The 26,336-nt window shown below is 44.4% G+C and overlaps 1 long non-coding RNA gene across 1 annotated transcript; it reads right to left on the bottom strand.

Annotated features, from left to right (window-relative positions):
* Positions 1 to 24,402: 24,402 nt before the first annotated feature.
* On the bottom strand, positions 24,403 to 25,713 carry LOC124669260. The gene is made up of 3 exons (XR_006992094.1): positions 25,652 to 25,713; positions 25,408 to 25,512; positions 24,403 to 24,467 (listed from the first exon to the last, which is right to left on the bottom strand). It is a non-coding gene; the product is annotated as an uncharacterized LOC124669260 (long non-coding RNA).
* Positions 25,714 to 26,336: the final 623 nt, after the last annotated feature.

Below are 26,336 nucleotides of genomic sequence, written 5' to 3'. Positions count from 1 at the left end.
ACTCCATGGAGTGCAACGGCCGGTATACTTCGTCAGCGAAGTTTTATCGCCTTCCAAACAACGGTACCCGCAGTACCAGAAGTTGGCATATGGAGTTTTTACAACCGCAAGAAAACTGCGGCACTATTTTTCGGCGCACCCGATAATAGTGGTCAATGAGGCGCCCTTATCCAATATACTAAACAATCCAGAAGCTACGGGTCGTGTCTCCCTTTGGAGAATAGAGCTTTCCCCTCGGGACATCACGTATGAAAAGAGAAAGGCAATAAAGTCGCAAATATTGCCTGATTTTATTGCGGAATGGATGGAGCTGCAGAACACGGGACCCCCGGATTTATCGAGAACTTGGACTATGAACTTCGACGGGTCCAAGAGATTGGAGGGAACTGGAGCAGGCGTGATACTAATATCACCCGAAGGCGATAAATTGAAATATGTCGTACGGATGACGTTCCCAAACGCATCCAACAATGAGGCAGAATACGAAGCTCTCATACACGGGATGAAGATGGCAAAGGCTTGTGGCGCAACCCGATTAAAAATCTTTGGCGACTCCCAATTGGTGGCTCAGCAGGTCATGAATCAATGTGATGCAGTCAACGAAAGTATGATAGCATACAAGGAGGTGTATAATGAGCTCGAGAAGCTGTTTGATGGGAGCGAGGTAAATCACATCAGCAGATTAAGTAATGATGAAGCCGATGTTCTTGCAAGCATCGGGTCGCAATCTCGCAATACCACCTGGCGTGTTTTGGGAAGAGATATCTGAGAGATCCACCAAGCCGAAGAAACAGCAGAAGAAGGAGAAGGAAAAGAATCTCTCGGGGGCTAAAGAAATACCATCAGGAGAAGAGGAGGAGCCTGAAGTAGTAATGATGATACAGATTCCATGGATGCAGGCGTACATAGCATATATCTTGAGAAAGGAACTACCCGACGATCCAGTTGAAGCAAGGCGAGTTATCAGGCGATCCAAAGCCTTTACTGTGGTAAAAGAAGAGTTGTATAAACGAAGTATCTCGGGAGTATTACAACGTTGCGTCACACCTGAGCAAGGGAGGTTAATTCTGAAGGATGTACATGAAGAAGTATGCGGACACCACGCAAGCAGTAGAGCTATAGCAGCCAAGGTTTTCAGAGCAGGGTTCTATTGGTTAACGACAATTGAGGATGCAAAAGACATAGTCCGCACTTGTGATGCGTGTCAAAGGTTTGCCGCAAAACCTCATTCTCCGGCAGCAGAGCTTATGCCAATACCGCTGTCATGGCCTTTTGCTCAATGGGGTCTTGATATGGTGGGGAAATTGCACAAGGCTTCGCCAGGAGGATACGAGTATATGCTTGTAGCTGTCGACAAGTTCACAAAGTGGATAGAAGCAAAGCCGATAAATTCACCAGATGTGGCATCAACAGTCAAGTTCGTGAAAAGCATCGTTTTTCGATTTGGCGTCCCCAACAGCATCGTCACGGACAATGGCAGTAATTTCACATCCAATGAGTTCAAGGCATATTGTACAGAGGTAGGAATAAAACTACACTTTGCCTCCGTGGCGCACCCGCAAACCAATGGTCAAGTCGAGAAAGCCAACGGTACCATATGCAACGGTATCAAGAAATGTCTGCTAGCACCATTGGAGAAAGCTCGACATACCTGGCCAGAGGAGTTGCCCAGCGTGTTATGGAGTATTCGAACAACCCCAAATACAGCGACACAGGAAACTCCGTTCTTTATGGTTCATGGAGCTGAGGCCGTGTTGCCGATAGAAATAGAGCATAACTCTCCAAGAGTAGTGGAATATGAGGAAGAAGCTTCCAGAAAAGCTTTAGAAGACGATGTCGATGCACTCGATGAAGCTCGCGACGAAGTATTGTCACGAGTTGCTAAGTACCAGCAAGACCTGAAAAATTACCACAGTCGACGTTTACGACCAAGATCATTCCAGGTAGGCGACTTAGTTCTTCGGCTAACTCAAAAAAGCCATGAAAAACTCGAGTCGCCGTGGCTTGGCCCTTACATCGTCACAGAAGTAATCGAAGGAGGAGCATACAGAATCAAGGACAAGAAGACAGGAATCACCGAGCCAAATCCTTGGAACGTGGTGTAGGTCATGCGTTTCTTCGCTTAGAAGTTGAAATATAGTCTTCCTTGTAAACATACAATGTACGTACTGAAACGCCCGCGAGTTTCCAGACGCACCCTTTTCCTTTTTCGGGGCACCGAGTGGGGCTGAAAAAGGTTTTTAATGAGGCGGACTCGAGGTGCTGCAATATAATAAAGATAGTGGAGATATACATCTTTTTTCGACAGGCTCGGGGGCTTGCACCCAGAAGATACAATATACATATATAATGTCGACAAATACAACGCCTTGGTGCGAAGCACCTCGCAAAACAGAATAAAGATACAAAATAGTGATCAACAAAAAGACTCGGGGGCTAATACTCGCAAATATAGTACACTCAATATACTTTACTTTGCTTTGGTTCAACCTCGCTTACACAATGGAGAAAATCGCCACCTAAAAACTCGGGGGCTTGACGAGAAAAATATCCAGCAGCTATACAACATAGATTGTGTTTACAATATACAAGGAAAAATCACCGAGATGGGTCTGACAAAATAAAGAAAAAACCTTCAATCACTGCCTAGTATATCATCTATGATTAATCACTCATTATTTGTAGCACGAGTACTATGTTCAGCATAGCTACCCTTCAGAAGAACTCAGCGTCCATCCGAAGAAGTTCATCCATCATTTCTTCTGCAACAGGGGTCACAATGTCATCAATTTTGCCGACGTTCCTCTTCCTTTTCGCCATCTTGGCCAGGCACTTGGCAACAATTCGACTCATGTCTAACTTCGGGTAGCAGATTTGTATCATCATCATAGCAAACCTTGCGCCAGCAGTTAATTGGGCTCGCACAAAGCCATGGATTCGAGGGGCATCCCGAAATTTCTCCATCAGAGCAGGAAGGGTTTCTGGCATTTTATTGCGCGGGAACATGGTGCTATAAACTAAGGACAATGTCCTTGTGCAGAAGTCGAGAAAATCGCGGACCTGAATCGTGCGATCTTGAAATCTGACGATTTGGTGGGTATGTTCAGGCGTCGCCCAAAAATTAGAACCATACTCCAATGCAAGTTTGAGAAGCGCATTAGATCGAGCTTCAACACGTTGATCTTCGGCAGCAGTATCCAAAAAAGAACCTGTTTTCAATGGAGGAATCAGCAAGGAAGGAAAACTAACAAAGATAAGAATCAAGTGTGACCAAGTAATAAAGCGTACCTGTCATATCCGAGCTGGAATCATTCATTAGTTGAAGCATGGAATTCTCTCGAGAAGTGGCTTGGTTAGCCTCAGCAATTGCAGCTTCTTTGGCAGCCGTAGCTTCTTGAGCTTGCCGACGTGCAATTTGTTCCCTTTCGGTTGCTTTTCGGGATTGTTCCATCACCAAGAGTACTTGTTTCTTCATGGATTGAAGCTGCTGGCGAAGATCTTCCAAATCTCGTGATGGACCCGCACCCGAGAAATCTTCAGCAAGTCCTTCAGCGTCTGGAGTTTTCTTCGAATGGGATGAAGCAGGAAAGGCATCGGAAGGACGAGGATTTGAAGTGTAGTTATCAAAAATAAACTGGAGACAAAAAGTTTCGACATCAATCATCAAGTAAAAATAGATTTCCATTGATATTCAAAATGTTTACATAGATATTACAGAAGGAAGGTCCCTGATAAATTACTGAAGCTATGTTGTCGCCAAAACTACTATGGCGACAGCATCAAAAGAAAGGAAAAACAAAAAAGTAGACAAGGTGGTCTACTTGACCTCCGGCTTCAATGAACTGGGAGCAGGAGTTGGCTTGTATCCGAGGTAGGCGAGGATTTTCTTTGAGTTGGGCTTGGCAGCCTTAATCAACGACTGCCACCTCTTCGTCTCCATCTCCTCCGTGTTGCCAACTCTTGCCCAGTCGACTTCTTGTTGGCTGTCAGCAACCAAGGCGATCGTACCTTCAACACCAACTTTCAACCCTTCTTGGCGAAGTTAGAGTCCAAGATCTTCTTGAGAATTGAAGTACTTGGCGAGAGCAGTAAAAGTCGCGGGTTCCTCCTTCTTCTTGAAGAAGTATGGGAAAAGCCGCGACAGACCAGTCCTGGCTTCAGCAAGACCTTCACGAGCTTCATCTCCATGAATCTCAAGAAGGGATAGCGCGTCGAGAAGGTGATCACCTTCAGGACTCTCCAGCTCATAATCTTGTTGCGTTTTCCCTAAAGGAGTAAAAAGAAGCTTGTCAAGAAAAGCAAGCAAGGACAAACAAAATGACCCGAAGAAAAAGCAAAGATCTGTGCACTTACTGACAAAACGTCGACTTTGCGACTCCAAGCAAGTAAGGATTTCTTTCTCGCGAGCAGACTGGTGAGCTATGTTGTCTCTCAAAGAAGTTTCCGCCTCATGAAGTCTTTTTCGAAGATCTTCGACGGTGGCAGCATCTGCCTCAGCCTTCTTGCGAGCTTTTTCGCTTTGCTCTAACTCGATAGCAAGAGCGTCAGCGCGTTTGTTGGATTCCGCAAGATTTTCTGGCATAATAAACGACAAGTGAAACATCGTGACAAAATAGCGACGGAGTATATTCATCAAGAAAAGGTAGATAAAAAAGTACCTTCAAGCTTGGCGGCATAATCACGATACCCGATAAATTGGGTACCGAGGCGGATAAACTCCTTCATTAAAGGCTGAAGGGAAGACCATAGAAAAGAAAATCAATATAGGAAGCGAAAGCTCGACATCACCAAGCAAAAAAACAGAGGGGAGTTCAAAGCATTGAAATCAGTACAGAAAAAAGAAACAACTTACCTCCTCCATTAAAGGAGTCGTGGAACAACCAATTAACATGGCAGGCTCCTTGGCTGGATCCACCCTAGCTCTCTTTGGTGAAGAGGCTCGGGGGCTCGCAACGGGAGTTGGATGCTCTGTGTCTTGTTGAGGAGGCGAAGTTTCGTCCCCATCAGGTTGAGCTTCAGAGACAACTAAAGTACGGGACGTACTCGTTTGAGCAGTCGTGTCAATAGGGGGATCTTCATCCTCGTCGCCACTACAATAAATAAGATGACGAGATAAGAAACAATATAGACAAAAATATCGAGAACAAACAACAAAGAGCAGCTGGAACTTACGAGCTGACAAGAGCATCTTCATAAGGATTGAAAGTTTTCCTTCCAGCATCAGGAATAACTTCTTCGGCATGAGATGCGCCGGCTTTGGAGGTGCCGGAATCAGCAACTTCGCCCCTCTTTCTCTTATTCCTTGGAGAAGCAGCTGAGGGAGGAGAGTGTGTCGATGCGGTAGCCTCGGTTTCAACTTCCTTTTCAGAGGATGCCGCGGATTTTCGAGAACCCGCGGTTTCACTCTCAGGGCGAGAACTACCCTGGTTGTCGTCGGTGACAACAGCCCGTTCTTCGACTTCCCCACCTTCGGGAAGGGGAGGAAGAGGAGACGCAGTTTTATGGTTCTGGACAAGATAAAAAAATTATCGGCATGGATTTATATCAGTAACGGCAGTCGAAGAAAAAGCAATACCAAAAGAGAAAAGAAAAAGAATGCATAAATAAACAGATGATAACAATATATTACCTGCGGGAGCGCGTTGGTGACGCTATATGGCTCACACGGCAAGATGATGGGACGGTGTCTTTCTTGCTAAGCGACGATATTTTTCGGACAAGCTTTTCTAAGTCCTTGACCGATAAATCTGTCGACAAGCGATCCACATCTTCATCGCCAGCATACATCCAAAGGGACTTTTTGCGAGCTTGTAGAGGCTGCACCCTAATCCTAAGGAAGTACGCCGTGATTTGGATACCCGACAATTCTTGTCCACGGGTATTTTGAAGATCGCGGATGCGTGTCATCAGCGCCTCTGTCGCTGCTTTTTCTTCGACGCTAGCCTCTGCATCCCAGGACCGGCGGCGACAGATTTTTTCGGCGCCATCGAAAGGGGGAATGTTATCTTCTACCGAGTTATGGTTTTCTTCATGGATATATAACCATTTTTTGCGCCACCCTTGAACTGAGTCAGGGAATTTGACGTCAAAGTACTCGACATCAGGGCGGATGCAGATAACAACGCAGCCTATGTTATAGGCAACGATGGCAGAGCCATTACGGCGACAGAGAAAAATGCGTTTCCATAGAGACCAGTTAGGCTAGACTCCAAGGAAAGTTTCGCAAAGGGTGATGAAGATCGAGATGTGGAGGATGGAGTTGGGAGTAAGATGGTGAAGTTGCAATCCATAGACAAAATCAACCCACGCAGAAAATCATGAATGGGGGAAGAAAGACCGCGGATGAGGTGGTCAATGATGGCGTGTAACTCACACGTTCGTTGGGAACCCCAAGAGGAAGGTATGATGTGCACAGTAGCAAGTTTTCCCTCAGAAAGAAACCAAGGTTTAATCGAACCAGGAGGAGCCAAGAAGCACGTTGAAGGTTGATGGTGGCGAAATGTGATGCGGCGCAACAACAGGGATTCCGGCGCCAACGTGGAATCTGCACAACAAAACCAAAGTACTTTGCCCCAACGAAACGAGTGAGGTTGTCAATCTCACCGGCTTGCTGTAACAAAGGATTAAACGTATCGAGTGGAAGATGATTGTTTGCAAGAAAATAGTAAAACACAATTGCGATAGATTGTATGCTATGTAAAGAATAGGACCGGGGTCCACAGTTCACTAGAGGTGTCTCTCCCATAAGATAAAAGCATGTTGGGTGAACAAATTACAGTCGGGCAATTGACAAATAGAGAAGGCATAACAATGCATATACATGATATGATAAATATAGTGAGATTTAATCCGGGCATTACGACAAAGTACATAGACCGCCATCCAACTGCATCTATGCCTAAAAAGTCCACCTTCGAGTTATCATCCGAACCCCATTCGGTATTAAGTTGCAAAGCAACACACAATTGCATTAAGTATGGTGCGTAATGTAATCGACAACTACATCCTTAGACATAGAATCAATGTTTTATCCCTAGTGGCAACGAGCACATCACAACCTTAGAACCTACTCGTCACGATCCCAGGTGTCAATGAAGGCATGAACCCACTATCGAGCATAAATACCCCCTCTTGGAGTTAAGAGCAAAAACTTGGCCGAGCCTCTACTAATAACGGAGAGCATGCAAGATCATAAACAACACATAAACAATAGATTGATAATCACCATAACATAGTATTCTCTATCCATCGGATCCCGACAAACACAACATATAGTATTACATATAGATGATCTTGATCATGTTAGGCAGCTCACAAGATCCAACAATGAAGCACAATTAGGAGAAGACGACCATCTAGCTACTGCTATGGACCCATGGTCCAGGGGTGAACTACTCACTCATCACTCCGGAGGCGATCATGGCGATGAAGAGTCCTCCGGGAGATGAATCCCCTCTCCGGCGAGGTGCCGGAGGCGATCTCCTGAATCCCCCGAGATGGGATTCGCGGCGGCGGCGTCTGCGGAAGGTTTTCCGTATCGTGGCTCTCGGTGCTGGGGGTTTCGCGACGGGGGCTTTAAGTAGGCGAAAGGGCAGGTCAAGAGGCGGCGCGAGGGGCCCACACCACGGGCCGGCGCGGCCGGGGCCCGGGCCGCGCCGCCCTATGGTGTGGCCACCTCGTGGCCCCACTTCCTTCCCTCTTCGGTCTTCCGGAAGCTCCGTGCAAAAATAGGACCCCGGGCGAAGATTTCGTCCAATTCCGAGAATATTTCCTTACTAGGATTTCGAAACCAAAAACAGCAGAAAACAGACAAGCGGCTCTTCGGCATCTTGTTAATAGGTTAGTTCCGGAAAATGCATAAATATGACATATAATGTGCATAAAACATGTAGGTATCATCAATAAAGTAGCATGGAACATAAGAAATTATCGATACGTTGGAGACGTATCGGCATCCCCAAGCTTAGTTACTGCTCGTCCCGAGCGAGTAAAACGATAACAAAGATAATTTCTGAAGTGACATGCCATCATAATCTTGATCATACTATTTGTAAACATATGTAATGAATGCAGCGATCAAAACAAAGGTAATGACACGAGTAAACAAGTGAATCATATGACAAAGACTTTTCATGAATAGTACTTCAAGACAAGCATCAATAAGTCTTGCATAAGAGTTAACTCATAAAGCAATAAATAAAAGTAAAGGTGTTGAAGCAACACAAAGGAAGATTAAGTTTCAGCGGTTGCTTTCAACTTATAACATGTATATCTCATGGATAGTGTCAACATAAAGTAATATAACAAGTGCAATATGCAAGTATGTAGGAATCAATGCACAGTTCACATAAGTGTTTGCTTCTTAAGGTGGAGGGAGATAGGTAAACTGACTCAACAATAAAAGTAAAAGAATGGTCCTTCAAAGAGGAAAGAATCGATTGATGTATTTGTGCTAGAGCTTTTATTTTGAAAACATGAAACAATTTTGTCAACGGTAGTAATAAAGCATATGAGTTATGTAAATTATATCTTACAAGTTGCAAGCCTCATGCATAGTGTACTAATAGTGCCCGCACCTCATCTTACTTAGCTTGGACTACCGGATCTTTGCATGCCATGTTTCAACCAAGTGTCACAAAGGGGTACCTCCATGCCGCCTGTACAAAGGTCTAAGGAGAAAGCTCGTATTTTGGATTTCTCGCTTTTGATTATTCTCAACTTAGACATCCATACCGGGACAACATGGACAACAGATAATGGACTCCTCTTAAATGCATAAGCATGTAGCAATGATTATTATTCTCATATGAGATTGAGGATATATGTCCAAAACTGAAACTTCAACCATGATTCATGGCTTTAGTTAGCGGCCCAATGTTCTTCTCTAACAATTTTGCATGCTCCAACCACTAAGGTGATAGATCCTTCAGACAAGACGGACATGCATAGCAACTCCCATGATATTCAACAATAGTTTATGGCGTTCCCCAGAAGCATGGTTATCGCACAACAAGCAACTTAATAAAAGATAAAGTGCATAAGTACATATTCAATACTACGATAGTTTTTAAGGCTATTTTGTCCCATGAGCTATATATTGCAAAGGTGAATGATGGAATTTTAAAGGTAGCACTCAAGCAATTTACTTTGGAATGGCGGAGAAATACCATGTAGTAGGTAGGTATGGTGGACACAAATGGCATAGTAGTTGGCTCAAGGATTCTGGATGCATGAGAAGTATTCCCTCTCGATACAAGGTTTTAGGCTAGCAAGGTTATTTGAAGCAAACTCAAGGATGAAACGGTGCAGCAAAACTCACATAAAAGACATATTGTAAACATTATAAGACTCTACACCGTCTTCCTTGTTGTTCAAAACTCAATACTAGATATTATCTAGACCTTAGAGAGACCAAATATGCAAATCAAATTTTAGCAAGCTCTATGTATTTCTTCATTAATGGGTGCAAAGTATATGATGCAAGAGCTTAATCATGAGCACAACAATTGCCAAGTATCACATTATCCAAGACATTTTAGAATTACTACATGTAGCATTTTCCAATTCCAACCATATAACAATTTAACGAAGAAGAAACTTCGCCTTGAATATTATGAGTAAAGCCTAAGGACATATTTGTCCATATGCAACAGCGGAGCGTGTCTCTCTCCCACAAAGTGAATGCTAGGATCCATTTTATTCAAACAAAAACAAAAACAAAAACAAACCGACGCTCCAAGTAAAGAACACAAGATGTGATTGAATAAAAATATAGTTTCGGGGAGGAACTCGATGATGTTGTCGATGAAGAAGGGGATGCCTTGGGCATCCCCAAGCTTAGACGCTTGAGTCTTCTTAAAATATGCAGGGGTGAACCACGGGGGCATCCCCAAGCTTAGAGCTTTCACTCCTCTTGATCATAGTATATCATACTCCTCTCTTGACCCTTGAAAACTTCCTTCACACCAAACTTCAAGCAAACTCATTAGAGGGTTAGTGCACAATTAATAATTCACTCATTCAGAGGTGACACAATCATTATTTTCACTTCTGGACATTGCATAAAGCTACTGGACATTAATGGATCAAAGAAATAAATCCAACATAGCAAAAGAGGCAATGCGAAATAAAAGGCAGAATCTGTCAAAAACAGAACAGTCCGTAAAGACGAATTTAAAGCTGGCACCAGACTTGCTCAAATGGAAAAACTCAAAACTAATGAAAGTTGCGTACATATCTGAGGATCACGCTCGTAAATTGGCAGATTTTTTCGAATTTTATAAAGAGGCCTGTGCCCAGATTCGTGACAGACAGCAATGCTGTTTCTGCGCAGCGATCCCAAATATAACATCAACTTTGACATAGAAACTTTACTTGGTACAAAAACATGATAAGGAGAGGTTGCTACAGTAGTAAACAACTTCCAAGACTCAACAAAACAAAAAAATTGCTGTAGTAAAAACATGGGTTGTCTCCCATAAGCGCTTTTCTTTAACGCCTTTCAGCTAGGCGCAGAAAGTGCAAATCAAGTATTATCAAGAGATGGAGCATCAACATTCTTACCAGAGGCTTTGAGCCTACTCTTCTTACTTTTTGGTTTAGGGAATACATGACCGCATCCTGGTGTAGAGGTAAAATTTAGAGTGCCCTTCCCCATATCTATGATTGCTCCCATGAGTTTCAGCGAGGATCTTCCAAGCGTAATTTGTCCTGTCCCTACACATTCAACAACAAGATAATCGAGTGGATACCGTTCTTCCAAGAAAGGTTGTGAAAACACCTTCAGCTATTCCCTTAGGAATTATAACAGAATTATCAGTAAGAGTTATTCCTTCTCCTCCTTCAGTAAGTTCCCAAAGTGGCAAAGACTCATAAATGCTTTTGGGCATAAGGCAGAACTCAGACAAAATATCACAGCGGGCATAAAAAATTTCATCACAAATGGTAACTTTTATAGTAGGCACCCACATTGAAGGTTCAAAGCTTAATGGAACATAATCATAAAATTCGCGAATATGGTTGTACCCTTCTTTTAAACAAGACATATTTGTTTCGAGAGTGTTCAATCTATTAAGAATGCTAGCAAGAGATAAATCAAAGTTACTAGCAGAGCTAGATGATGTGACTAATTTTTTTATGGCATTAAAAGCTTGATCTCCATCACAATGGAGGAAATCTCCTCCTACTACAGCATCTAAGGCGTATCTATAACGAAGAGTAAGACCAAAATAAAAGTTACTGAGAAGCAAACTTAGAGGCATTTTAGGTTCAGTTCTACTATAAGAATCAAAAATTCTAGACCAAGCTTTCTCAAAACTCTCCTCACCCCCTTGTTTAAAGGTAAAGATCGATTCCTCAGGTGATAGAGCAACAACTACAGGACTAGTCATGATAATAAAATAAATGTAAGTAACTAATTTTTTGTGTTTTTGATATAGAGAGCAAGACAGTAAATAAAGTAAAACTAGCAACTAATTTTTTTGTGTTTTGTTTAGGTGCAGCAAACAAAGTAGTAAATAAAATAAAGCAAGACAAAAACAAAGTAAAGAGATTGAGAAGTGGAGACTCCCCTTGCGGCGTGTCTTGATCTCCCCGGCAACGGCGCCGAAAAAGAGCTTGATGGCGTGTAACTCACACGTTCGTTGGGAACCCCAAGAGGAAGGTATGATGCGCACGGTAGCAAGTTTTCCCTCGGAAAGAAACCAAGGTTTAATCGAACCAGGAGGAGCCAAGAAGCACGTTGAAGGTTGATGGTGGCGAAATGTGATGCGGCGCAACAACGGGGATTCCGGCGCCAACGTGGAATCCGCACAACAAAACCAAAGTACTTTGCCCCAACGAAACAGTGAGGTTGTCAATCTCACCGGCTTGTCTGTAACAAAGGATTAAACGTATCGAGTGGAAGATGATTGTTTGCAAGAAAATAGTAAAACACAATTGCAGTAGATTGTATGCTATGTAAAGAATAGGACCGGGGTCCACAGTTCACTAGAGGTGTCTCTCCCATAAGATAAAAGCATGTTGGGTGAACAAATTACAGTCGGGCAATTGACAAATAGAGAAGGCATAACAATGCATATACATGATATGATAAATATAGTGAGATTTAATCCGGGCATTACGACAAAGTACATAGACCGCCATCCAACTGCATCTATGCCTAAAAAGTCCACCTTCAGGTTATCATCCGAACCCCATTCAGTATTAAGTTGCAAAGCAACACACAATTGCATTAAGTATGGTGCGTAATGTAATCGACAACTACATCCTTAGACATAGAATCAATGTTTTATCCCTAGTGGCAACAACACATCACAACCTTAGAACCTACTGTCACGATCCCGAGTGTCAATGAAGGCATGAACCCACTATCGAGCATAAATACCCCCTCTTGGAGTTAAGAGCAAAAACTTGGCCAGAGCCTCTACTAATAACGGAGAGCATGCAAGATCATAAACAACACATAAACAATAGATTGATAATCACCATAACATAGTATTCTCTATCCATCGGATCCCGACAAACACAACATATAGTATTACATATAGATGATCTTGATCATGTTAGGCAGCTCACAAGATCCAACAATGAAGCACAATTAGGAGAAGACGACCATCTAGCTACTGCTATGGACCCATGGTCCGAGGGGTGAACTACTCACTCATCACTCCGGAGGCGATCATGGCGATGAAGAGTCCTCCGGGAGATGAATCCCCTCTCCGGCGGGGTGCCGGAGGCGATCTCCTGAATCCCCGAGATGGGATTCGCGGCGGCGGCGTCTCCGGAAGGTTTTCCGTATCGTGGCTCTCGGTGCTGGGGGTTTCGCGACGGGGGCTTTAAGTAGGCGAAAGGGCAGGTCAAGAGGCGGCGCGAGGGGCCCACACCACGGGCCGGCGCGGCCGGGGCACGGGCCGCGCTGCCCTATGGTGTGGCCACCTCGTGGCCCCACTTCCTTCCCTCTTCGGTCTTCGGAAGCTCCGTGCAAAAATAGGACCCTGGGCGAAGATTTCGTCCAATTCCGAGAATATTTCCTCACTAGGATTTCTGAAACCAAAAACAGCAGAAAACAGCAACTGGCTCTTCGGCATCTTGTTAATAGGTTAGTTCCAGAAAATGCATAAATATGTAGGTATCATCAATAAAGTAGCATGGAACATAAGAAATTATCGATACGTTGGAGACGTATCAGTCAACGAAACTGACCCGATACTCCATAGGAGGGCATGGATAGCTTTCTTCGTTGGGGAAGCGCAGCGCGTCTTGCTTCTTGCTGATCCCAAGTTTCTTCAGCAAGTTGATGTCTTAGGGGAGATCTTGGATCTCTCCCACTCAGTGCTCCCCAGATCTGCGGTCGCCATCTTGGACTCGGGAGTGCTGTGCCTGGTGAGTCTCCGAGGTGGCATCAACAATGGCGCGGGCGAAAAGCGTGAGTATGTTTGAGCTTAGGAAGTGTTGGGCGCAATGGGGATTTTTGCAGAGGAGAGCAGAGGTGCGGCGTGAGCGAAAGGACGAACGGAGGAAGAAGATGACCTTAAATAGAGAATCGACGAAACAACGCACCGTTGGATGGAAAAATTGTGATATGGATGCAGTACACGTGGAGGAGGGGTAGAAACGTATTTTCACTGTGAAGGAAAGGAAAAGGCGCTACAGTGCGTGCGCCAGTAAAAGCGGAGGACGTGTGTCCCCCACTTGCACGACGTGTCAAACTAATGAGGGTTCTGGGACCGCAAGACAGAGAGAGAGCGTTGCTCGCAACTTCCCAATACAGAGGTCGTGGCCAACGTCAGCACTGATGTCATTTTACCAATGGAAAAACATTGGCAGCAGGGATGTGAAAATTGGTGACAGGAAAGAACGAATGATAATCTCGAGAGCCTTTGACCAAATACAAGTTTTTGATCAAATGCTCGGGGGCTACTTTTGAAAACGGAAATTCCGGGTATGACAAAGTAGAAATGGCGAGAGCCTATGATCAAATACAAGCATTTGTTCATAGCCTCGGGGGCTACTCCCATCGGGAGCGCTGGTCGCGCACCCGATAGATATGAAAAGTTCGAGAAGGAATAACAATATAGCGACAGAAGGTACTAATTTGTTGAGCCTACAACCAAGTACAAGTCCTTGGCTGTAGCCTCGGGGGCTACTCCCATCGGGAACGATGTTCGCGTGCCCGATGAAATTATAAAAAATAATAGAAAGAGAAGAAAAATAGGAAGTGAGTATATTTCGAGTTATACAAATAACTCTACATATACTCCCATTGGGAGGTCAAGATAAGTCATCCATTGACTCAATAAAATGTGCTATTCCAACTGCCGAAAAAGCACCCGACAATATATTCTCAGAGCGCTAAAAGTCGCGAATAATCTTTGAATGCCGCAAAACTTTGCGAATGTAAGACCCCAGATCCGTTCTGAGCGGCGTGGCACCGTCTTTGACGTCGGTTTGCTACTTTTTTCCGTATCAACAGATACGAAGAAAAATCCTAACGGACGCGTTAGGTACCCGATAAAACATGACTGGGACTCGACAGAATGGTAAGACCTTAAGCGGCACCTGCCGAAGTTTACACTAGTATCCCGAGATCATGTCCAGGGACGTGATCTTGAAGTACGTTTTTGCGGATTGCCACTAGAGCAGTTAACTAGTACCTGATCCGTCAGATGAACTAGCCACAACTACCATTACCCCTGTACAATATATAATTGTGTGTCTAAAGATATGCAATAAAACCGACAAAGTTATTGGATGATTGTAAAGTTGGAGATTTTCCCTGATTCTTCGATTCAAGCAAAATCTCGGGGGCTACTGTCATAGGCATCCCCAATGGGCCTGCCGAAGATGGTACCCGGGGTTTACTGAAGGCCCACAAGTCGAAGAATATGAATTTCGGAAGCCCAATTAGTATTAAGGAAAGTTAGAGTTGTATTAGGAAGAATAGAGACTTGTAATTTTACGGGACGGGTTAGAAACCCTCCCGGACTCTGTAACTTGTTTATTACGAATCCCTCGGCTCCGCCTCCTATATAAGGGGGAGTCGAGGGACAAAGAGGGGATCGAATTAATTGTCAACACAACCCTAATTTTACAATCGTCGAGTACTTTTCGGCTGAAACCTTCGAGATCTACTTGCCCTCTACTTCCAGCAAAACCCTAGTCTACAATACGTAGGCATTGACAAGTTAATACCTTGTCAGCATCCAAGAGGGCAGATTTTGTGAGAAAGATACATTTGAAGACTAAAGAGTTGATCGAAAAGAAAGGCAAGAGCAATGCTGCAAGAATTAACAAGAAGCGCAAGGAGATGTTGTTCAAGCCTGGTGATTTGGTTTGGGTACACTTTCGCAAGGACAGGTTCCCGAAGCTACGGAAGTCCAAGTTCCTTCCTCGTGGAGCTGGTCCTTACAAAGTGCTTTCTAAGATCAATGATAATGCATACTCGATAGATCTTCCTGAAAATGAATTTGGTGTCGGTACTTCTTTCAATGTTGCTGATTTGACACCATATGACGGAGAAGACATTGGAGCGTCGAGGTCGACGCCTTTTGAAGGGGGGGGGAGATGATGAGGACATCCCTACCTCACTACTACCTCCGTCATTACAAGCTGAAGATGATCCTGCTGTGAAGCTCAAGACCAATGAAGTTAGGATTGGACCAATGACACGAGCTCGTGCGAAGCTACTTAAACAACAGGTGAACTTGTTCCTTAGTGATACTTTGATCGATGAGAATTTTATACTGCCTAAGTCCTATTACTTATGTATGATCAGGTATGAAGAGGAATCAAGCATCGCACGAGGAGGAGAGGAGCAGCTGGACCAGAAGATGGACGTGAAGCTGGACATGAAGACATCCCATGGACGCGCGAGGCAGGAGCAGGAGGAATGCATGAGAGGAGAAGACGATGTCCAGATCGGTGCCAGATCTGGCTCGACCGGCCGTGCCGCCGGACCATCCGGTCCCAGGCCCGGTCCGACCGGATCCCGCGCCGGGCGCGCCCGGTCCAAACCGGCCGCGGCGCTTGTGCCAACCGGGCACTATCCAGTAAGCCCGGGAGGTCCGCCCGGTCACCACCCGGTCCCAGGTCCGGTTTGAACCGGACCGGCCGGTCCCAGACCCGGTCGACCGGCCCCCAGGCCGGCCGAGTCCGAGTCTATCTCGACCAGATCTATTCTGGGTCGGTTATTTTCGTACTTTTTGGACCTGAGGTCGTCCCAGACGCATTATAAGTCCCTGGGACACCCCACAAGTTGCTTTAGACCACGTTTAAGATAAACCCTAGTTCATAGTTGCTTTCTTTGCAACTCTATTGAATCTCTACATCCAATTGCTTTGATTTGGTGTGGAATCCCTAAAAGTCTTGTGTGATCTGCTGTTCCATTGGGAATTGGGAGGTTGCAACTTACCGCTTCGTGGTCGGCGGCTACGTGCGCAAATGTGTGGAGTTGCGAATATCTTGCAGGGTTGAGAGCTGTTGCATCTGGCGACAGGGACCAATCGAGAGATCTCGTTGCGTCATACAAGTTATCATCAAGTTATCTCCGTTGTGTTCATCGTGTGTTCATCACCATCCACCTCGCTTACTGAGAAGATCGGGCCACCCCTTATCAGAAAAGGCAGCCCGAACAAGCAGCAAAGATGAAGTGCAAAAAACCATGTAGCCTAGTCTCAGGCGACAAATGAACTATAAAACATCGGATGAAACGGGGCTTCACGGCGCATGAAAATGCAGACACCGGCCGGCACACATGAACTGTGACAGACCATCGAAGAAGATCGAGCACGCATGAACTATAGGAGTTGACGCATGCCGCTGGACTAACCAACCGGTTGACGGCATTAAAAAGGCAACATGGAATCGAGAAGCACTGACAGAGAAACATACCAAACGATAAAGATAAGAAGAGGAGAGAGGAAGAAGAAAAATAAGAGTTAGATGCAACCGCCATACGTGCGCGGAAAAAGACGCGCAGTCACATCCCAACACGTAGCACTCAAACAACCACACGGTCAGCACACGTCTCATGAACGGGGCCCATGCTGCTTGGTCACCTATGTCTATCAATGCATAATAATGTACTTGACATGATCAACTTATATATACTACCGTTAATTTATCACCTCCACTTCCTACATTTTTTTTGACTTATGATCTTCACATTAAATTTCTTATTTTCTTTTAATAGACATTAATTTGTATCTTCAAACTATACTTAAGATGAATCCTTGGTCATTAGGGTGCTTAACTTAATTATACTATTAATCTTATTCAAGGTTCTATGATCATAACTCAATTTTGATGATCATGGTCTAGCTTCCTAAAGGCATAACTAATGAGGTATAACTCTCACTCTCTTGCATAGGCATCGCTAGTGTTAGGGTTTACGATTATCTTGTGCTACTTTATTTTCTTAGAACATCTAGTTAGCTAAGGAAACATATTAGCACTCCTTTATTCTCCTAGCTAGACTACTCATTCGGAATCTTTCCTAGAAATGGTTCTAGTCTCCATGTGGCATTTACAAATATAAGGTCAAGATATGGCTTCTAGTCCATTTAAGATTGACTTAACCTCTCCAACTTCTAAATGAATTGGATTATATCCTGGGTCTCTAACTTAAGAGTTGATAATATCTCTTGAATAGGTATAGATCTCTCCCTTCTGATGTTTGGTGAAAATATATTTGGATAGAGAAGAATAGAATGGATCAAGATTTGACAATAAGACTTGTCTTGATTTCCTTGACATGAGTTCAAGAATTGGATTTAAGAAATACAATGAGGATCATGGTAAGAAAATATATTGACTACTAAAAGGACGTGTTAACATTTGTGTCTTATTCTATCTTAATCTCTCATAATCTATCTCTACCTAAAAAAGGGGGTTTTAACAAAGGTCATATTGAAATTTATCGCGTTTGACTTGATGTTCTACTTCAATTCCATGAACTCAAGTAAAACTTCAATCACTTTGGCAAGTTTTAATCAAAATCGCGGAATTTTTCCAAATTTTCGATCCATGAATGCAATGCACACATCTATTTCCTCTCTATTGCTAGTCTCTAATTCTGGGAGGTTACGTGTATGAATGAACGAACGTAATATTCAGTGCCCTCTAGGGCTCTTGGCCGGGTCTTATATATATGACCCTAATTAGGTTTACAAGATCAGCATCGACTAGGTTTGGGTTTTAGGTCTGGCGGAGCTACAACTGTTTTCAACTTGTGTTCCACGTTGATCCTTTGGTCTCTCAACGGGGCTTTTGATCCGTCCACCTTGTCTCCGTGCAAGCCCACCAAGGAGGCAGCCGTGAGCATGTCACATACCACCGTCATAGTCTCTTTGGCCCTACTTGGTTGGATATTCCCTCATCAGCGACAGGGCCGGCCCTGACCCATGGCAGCCATGGGCGGCCGCCTAGGGCCCATGCCGGAGGGGGGCCCAGGACCGGATCTTCTCTTTACTATGGGCTGGAAGAAATGGTACGTAACTGAAGGGAGACAGCGAATTAAGTCCTGCAGCTAATCTCTTATCGGTCCAACTCCCATCTCCATCGGGAACTCACGAGGGCACAACCTCCTTGTCCCCATTACGCGTGAGACCGACAGAGAATTGATTTTCCGCATACTCCCGATCGGTCCAACTCCCTGCGCGTGACCTTTGGTTAATAGTGAGCGCGTGACCGATCTAGCTGCCTCAGTCGATTCCTATAAAGGATTAGAAATAGACAGGCCTGGGAATATACGATCGCTAGTGATGTGTCTTCTTTTGTTCCCCATCTCTGCGTTTTGCCGATTTGCCGATTGCTTCATCAACACAAAACAGCTCGTTGATTGGTGCCGCCCCTGCCTGCCTCTGTGTAAGGCTAAATCTCTAGTATAATTCTTGACTTATTTTTTTGATTAGGGTTCTAATTTGATATGATTTTTTCATATCGTATGCTCTTGACTATACCTATGAGTAGTAAATATAGGTGTTATATTTTTACCCTTTTATTATTATTTCTGTCGCAGATATGCTTACATGCATATATTAGTGTTAAGGGGCCCATTTATCGACTTGGTCCAAGGGCCCCGTAAAACATAGGGCCGGCCCTGAGCGAAGGCAAGATGGACCGGCGACATCGCCGGTGAGGGAGACGAGAACCCTAGATTGGATTTCCTCTCATGTTAGAGAAAAAACATAAAGATTCACTATACCAAAGTAATATCATTGGATCCGCCATAAAGTATATTTGCATACCACTTTATTCTTTGATAGGTTCAACGGAATCCACAAACCGTCCAACTTAGTAAGCTTTCACTATAAACTAAAGTTACATGTCATATATTCTGAAACGGATGTAGTAGTAAAATAAATGAGGAATTACATGAAACATTAAATGGGAGAAAGTCCAACAGTGCTACTACACTTATGGAAAATTTACGGGACTCCACTTACGGATCCAATTCGCCGTGCAAACAAATTGCATTGGATGAAATGGGAAAAATGTGGCGCATGTCCTCCATGGTTTTGCTCCAACCGGCTGGCTTTCTCCACCAACACGCCTAACATTTCCATATGTCCCACCTGTAGGTGTAACATTATCGGGATAAAACCATGCCGGAAACCGCACACTCTTGTTCTTGGGCGTAAACAAAGGACGGCGATAGTCGATCTCGACTGGCGGCGTCAACTCCAGCAGCAACGGCGTGAGGTCCTGCGGCAATGCCGCGAACGTCTTGGTACGCGTGTTGTACACACCAGAGCGTAGCTTCAACCGGTTGTACAGGAAGTAGATGCAGTCTTCTCGAGCTCCATGAAGGCTGTCAGCAGCGGCAAGCAGAGACTTTGAGCATGGAGAGGACACGGCGAGCGCCCGGCCGCCCAGGCCTCCCTCGACCTTCTTCCACCGGCGTTCGCTCATGTCGGCCTCCCAGACCTCGCAGATGCATTCCTCACTGTATTTATCACTGAGCATCTCACCGTCGTCGCTATACATGTGTTGCATCCCCAGCATCACCACCAGTAGCTTGCCACTCGATTCGACTAGATATTGCTGCATAAGGTTATGTTCATCGTGAAGCCCTTCTATATAGACTGTGTTGCCGGCTATGTACACGGGTCTGTCGCCTGGTGGCGTTGGCTTGTCGAACCGGCCGTTGGCGAGCTCAAAGGCGATGAACCGATGACCGGAAAGCGCGTAGAGCCTATCTTGATAGAAGGAGATGTCGTCTATCGGCGCCGCGATCATGGCCACCAGGCACGAGTTTGTTTCGCCGGCTGGGCGGCAGCTTGAGAGGATGACCATGTTGCCGAACAGGAGGGCAATGATGATGGGGCCGTGGTCCGGCAACGACTTGGACATCGCCACCTTCCTCACGTGCTCCTCGACCACACCGTCGTTCCGCAGGACGGCGGCTAGCTCGGGGAGGTGGGTCGTGTCGCCGGAGAGGGCGTTCATGAGGGAGCACCGGCCGTCGTCGTGCAGGAGGAAGAGCATGTTGTCGCCGGCGCTGTAGCAGGAGGCGTCGCGGGGGAGACGCACCTGGTACACAGGCACGTTGTTGCACAAGTCAAAGAGGGTGCCGTCGTGTAAGACGATCCAGGGGAGCTGCGGGTACGGTGGCAGCAGCTTGATGCTGCAGCGGAGGCGGCGACAGACTGCGCCGAAGCGGATCCGGTCGACAAGGAACGGAAGGCGCCCAAGGACGAGGCCCAGCAGATCCAACGGCAGGTCCGGCCATCTTGACTCGTGGTCGGCCTCCATGATCACGCGCGCTAGCTATTCACACGTCGTTTAAAACTCGGGTAAGAAAGCGTTCGATGCTGTTTTATATTTTGCCTAAATTAAGGTCTGATATCAGTTGTAGTAGATGGGTTCCGTCTCGTGCTCTGGTAATTGCAGAGACGAAATAGGGGGGCTCCGATCCGTTTACGACTCCAAAGTTTCATAAGCACCTCAACTTGCCTTCACACAAACACGCACGAGTTCTTGTCTTACCCGAATCGATCAGCCCAAGATTCGCGCGACGCAATGCCGGAGGATCAGCGCGATGCGGACCTGGGCCCATTAGGCGGCATGCATGTGCGTCACGAGAAGACGGACCTCGGCCTTCATGTGCGAGCGAAATGAAGCGCGGCATGCATGGGCGACAACAAGGACGCGACCAAGTAGGTATACTCACGCGCGCGGAACCAAAACTGCATAACCTTTTTTTTTTCCGCTACGTGCTTTGACTTTGGATGTACAGGTGTGTACGTGCACAGGTCGTTCCGAGTTTTTTTTCTTTTTTACCCGCAGGTCGTTGGGAGTTGTGGACAAATTAACCCGCGCGCGCCGTCTCCAGAATTTTAATTTTAATTCGCGCGCCCCTTTTCTCTCCTCACCTTTTTAATCCTCCCAGCCTGCCTCGCGTGCTACTAATTCGCGGTACACCGATCCATTTGCTTCGCTCATCACCAACTCCATCGTCAAAGCTCGCCTCACCAACTAATTCAACATTTCTTTCTTCTTGTCATGGATAATAAACGGTTTCTTCACGCTACCTAACTAATTCGACTGTCTTTTCTTCTTACCATCTGATGGATTAATTATCTCCATGATGAAAATAGTCACGTACCCCTCCAGAACCTTGTTGGAACCAAAACTAGTCTACTGACCCAAACTGGCACGGACGTGGAGACGCGGCTCCCGTGCTACACATACCGACATTTGTTACCGAATCACAGAACGCAGGCAAAACATGAAAACTTGGCCCTTCACTGTCAAACATAATCTGTACGCACGGATCGCTCGCATCCATCCATCGGTACCATAATCTCTCTCTTTTTCTTCTCCAAGCTACCTTGAGGGAAGCTATAGCCGTGCTGCGTCTCAGACTGCTTTCTTTCGATCCATTGGAAAAGGAATCAGCAACGAAACGCGGTTTGCTTCATTACACTATATAATTATTAAAAGTCTTGACTTCACTGCCAAACATCACAACAGCAAACATCTCTTTCTTTCTTTCTTTCTTTCTTAACAGCAGCGTCAAAAACTTTGAATTTCTTGAAACGCTATATTTGCATACACAACAACAAGTCTAACTGCAACAAAGGAAAACACTATTATTACAACTTCAATTTCGGCTGCTCATATAATTTCCCTTTACAAGGCTCGAAACAAAGAACCACCGCCACAGACGGGAGACCCATATTTGCAGGTGGATCAGCGACAAGGCCCTTGTCACAAGGGGAAGAATCGGCTATCACCTACCTACCCAGATCGATCCTTCCAAACAGCAACGAAATGAAACTTGCAGCTTGAATAAAAATCATTTGACTTCTTAAAACAGGACGAAAACTCAAACCAGATTGATTTTTTGTATCTAGAAAAAATATATAGTAAATGAACTAACTATTCAGCAAGAAAATTCAGCTTGACCTCCCATGTTTTTTTAGGCATTTCCTGCACACATCAAAATAATCTGTGATAACAAATTATGCATATATACTCCAGCACAACTCAATCCCCACTCGAAAGTCATCTAATCTAACCAGGGAGCAACACAAGACAACAAGGACAAAGCAACCTTGTTGCCCATTTAATAAAGATTACAAAACAAGGTCACCCAAGATACACCTTGACTTGCTGCACATGCACGGCCGCTATCATGAATACCAGCAGTACACGCTGCTGCATGTCCTCCTGCTTTTCCTAGAACAAGAACAAATCACAATGGTTAGCTCTATAGCAGATTTATTACCAACAACTTTTATGGGTTTGGAGGCTGGACTTTATCGCAAGTTAGCAACCCATGCATCTACAACAGAATAGCATGTTTGTTTTCTCGAAATTGCAGCCTTTATGCGATAAAAGTTAGCTTATTGTCTACATTCATTAGTTCCAGCAATTTGACAGTTTGTGTAGTTTCAAAAATTACATATGACGAGGGGAAAATGGTGTTTGCAATATAATTCAACACGAATGACAAAGCTCAACATGAACTCTACTAAGCAAATTACTTTCCTTCTTCACAACAGTATTAACATTGGACAAGTAAACACTGAAGCCCTGTAGATCTCAAAGGAGAAAATAAACAAAATACCACTACTCAGAACCAAAACCTCCAGAATACCACTAGTAAAACCGACTAGACAAAATAGCACTCAACTGTAGATTTTCATGCCAGAATACCACTAGTTCCCAACTAGTTTGGCCTCAAATATTTCAACAAGGCAGTATTTCTCTTTACAAGGCTAGAAGCAACAGGACCGCCAAATACGGGACAACGCATACCCACAATAGCAGGTCAGCGACAGGGGCAGAGTCGGCTAAAAGCACCCAGACCAAGAGGAACCTGCAGAGAACAGCAAAATAAGGACACTGTTATTTCAACTCCACACACACACACACACACACAAGCACAAGCAACTGCACTTTGTTTTCTCAGAATCAAACCTATGTACAAGTAAATTCTTCTTTGGATATAATGTTATAGTGCACAGCTCCTACCCCGCTTCCTGCCTTCCTAAGTAAATTCATAATCCTGAATGATTATTACTTGACAATTAATGGTTAATTCTCACAAACAAAGTTACTACAACATCAAGAAATTCATGTATTGCAAGAGCACCCCCTCAAACAACTATTCTAAATCAGCAAACAAGCCCAGGCTAGTGTTATCAAACACCAAACAGGTCGATGGGAGCTACCTACACAGACTGATCCTACCAAACAGCAACAAAATGAAACTTTCAGCTTGAATAAAACACATTCTGACTTGAGTACACCACAACAACTACCGTGATTACTACTAGGCCATATAAATGATGTGAAAACAGTCAAAACTGGAGACTCCAGGCCAGCAATGGGCATGTAGAGATGCCACTAGATGATCAACTAACTATGCACACAAGACTAAGAAACCACAGCAAATAGGAACCAGATACTACCCTATGCACCCGGAGTCAAAGAAGACCAATTCCACCGATGCCATTCTTTGGTCCTCCCCGTTACCCTCAAACAAGAACAGAGCATGGTCAGCAAACACTCATAGTTACACAATACTCAAAATATGGATGAGTCCTAAATATCACACAAGACAAATCCTAGCAAGATAGCTGTAGTTCTACTTCTTAAAACAGGAAGAAAAATCAACCAGATCATTTTTTTCTATCAAGGAGAAAAGGTAGTAAGTTAATTAATAATTCAGCGAGAAAATTCGGCATGATCTCCCCTGTTTTTTAGACATTTCCTGCACACAGCAAAATAATTTGCGATATCAAATGATGCATACTCCAACACAGCTCAATCCCCATTCAAAAGTCATCTAATCTAACCAGAGAGTAAGGCAAGCGAACAAGGGCAAAGCAACCTTGTTGCCCGTATAATAAGATTACAAAACAAGGTCACCCAAGACGCACCTTGCCTTGCTGCATATGCACGGCTGCTATCATGATAACCAGCAGTACACTATACTTCATGTCCTCCTGCTTCTCCTAGCACAAGAACAAAGCACAATGGTCAGCACTATAGCAGATGTATTAGCAAGAACTTGCAATGATTTGGAGTCTGGACTTTATCACAGCCGCACCTGTGCATCTGCAAAAGGATAGCATGCTTGTTTTCTCGATATATCAGCCTTTATGCGAGCAAAGTTAGCTTATTGTCTACATTCATTAGTTTCAGCACTTTGACAGTTCATGTAGTTCCAAAAATTACATATGACCAGGGGCAAAAGGTGTCTGCAAATTAATTCAACACGAATGACAAAGCTTAACAGAAACTCTACTAAGCAAATTACGCTGAGGCCCTGTAGATCTCAATCTCAAAGGAGAAAATAGCCAAAATAACGCTACTCAGAACCGAAAGCTCCATAATACCACTAGTAAAACTGACTAGCCAAAATAGCACTCAACTGTAGATTTTCATGCCACGATACCACCAATTCCTAACTAGTCTGACCTCAAATATTTCGACAAGGTACTAATTAACCCTAGGAAGCAATAGGCCAGCCAATATTCATCCAAGGGCAACAATCGAGCATGGCTTCACTTTTCAGATTAGGTAGGGTTGGTAAGATATATATGGTGAATGACAAATCACACAAGCGGATAATTGTGACTTGTTATTTTTTTCTACGGCTGTTGAGCTGACCATGAGAACGAATGGAATATAAAATACAACAGACAAGTTGGCATTAATTCCAGGCTCCAGGTGAAACACCATATGATATATGCAAGACATGCTTTCGAAGTCAAGCATCGAAGCAAAGCAAGATTAAAGCAATCTGGAACATTCATGCCTCCCCAACTTGGTACTGAGAAATCGTCCCATATTCACATTCGTCATAATTTTTTTAAAAAAATCTCCCTACTACCTGATGGAGCATGCTGCTGACAAGACCTACCGGGGGAGATGGAGAAAGTGAGAAATTACATGATGCGGTAATAAGGCAGGGGGCAGGCGAACTGGAGAGGCTACTCTTATGCCTCATCGCCATGGATGCGTAAATCTTCCTTTGAGCAAAGAATCCTCAATGCACTGAAAATATGATTGAGATGTTAGCAGGTAGAAGAACAACTTTAACTGGGCACAAACAAACCATACAAGTACTAGAAATCAGATCGCCGCCACTAAATTCTAAACCAGCAGAACTTCTTCGAATAACCAGAAAACTCACCCAAACACATGGAGTCGAAGAAGGTACAACGCCACTGCTGTCCTTTAGCCTTCCTCGTTATCTGCAAACAAAAACAAAACATAATGGTCAGCAAAGCAAACGGTGATATTTTGAAAACACTCCAAACAGCACCAATTGCATCTTCCCTACACGGCTACACTAGGATACATATGCAAAACCAACTCGCTTCCTGACTTAAGATCAGCATATCAAGAAGATAGGATAAATTGTGCAGATTGTCGGCAAGGCAAAAGCATGTGCAATATCATACATATATCAGGAGCTGCAAATTACAGTTAGAGGAATATTGTATTTCAAAGCGTGTCTTGGAGATGCTAATTCCAAACTCTAATATGGCAGTAGTATAATACTCCCTCCGTTCCTTTCTATAATGCCTATTGATTTTTAGCACGGAAATTAGCGCAAGCAATCGTTTTAACAGAAAACCCCCTACCTATCTGAGAGAGGAAAAAGCAAACGAAATCAGATCGGAGGAAATCGTGGACTTGCCATAACTGATCGCATGAGATGGAAACAGATCGCGTGAAGTACTCCCCTGCCCCGTTATTCGCTGGCGTGAAGGACTCCCAAGATTTGTTTCCACGTTTTTAGCAGGTACGTTGATTGTTTCCAGATTTTTAGCAGCTACGTGATTGTTTCCTTATTTCTAGAACTTAAGCAAATC

This window comes from Lolium rigidum, chromosome 1, assembly GCF_022539505.1.
Source record: "Lolium rigidum isolate FL_2022 chromosome 1, APGP_CSIRO_Lrig_0.1, whole genome shotgun sequence".
NCBI lineage: Eukaryota > Viridiplantae > Streptophyta > Magnoliopsida > Poales > Poaceae > Lolium > Lolium rigidum.
Note: the sequence above shows the minus strand (reverse complement) of the source record. Positions and strands in the feature narration are given on the sequence as shown.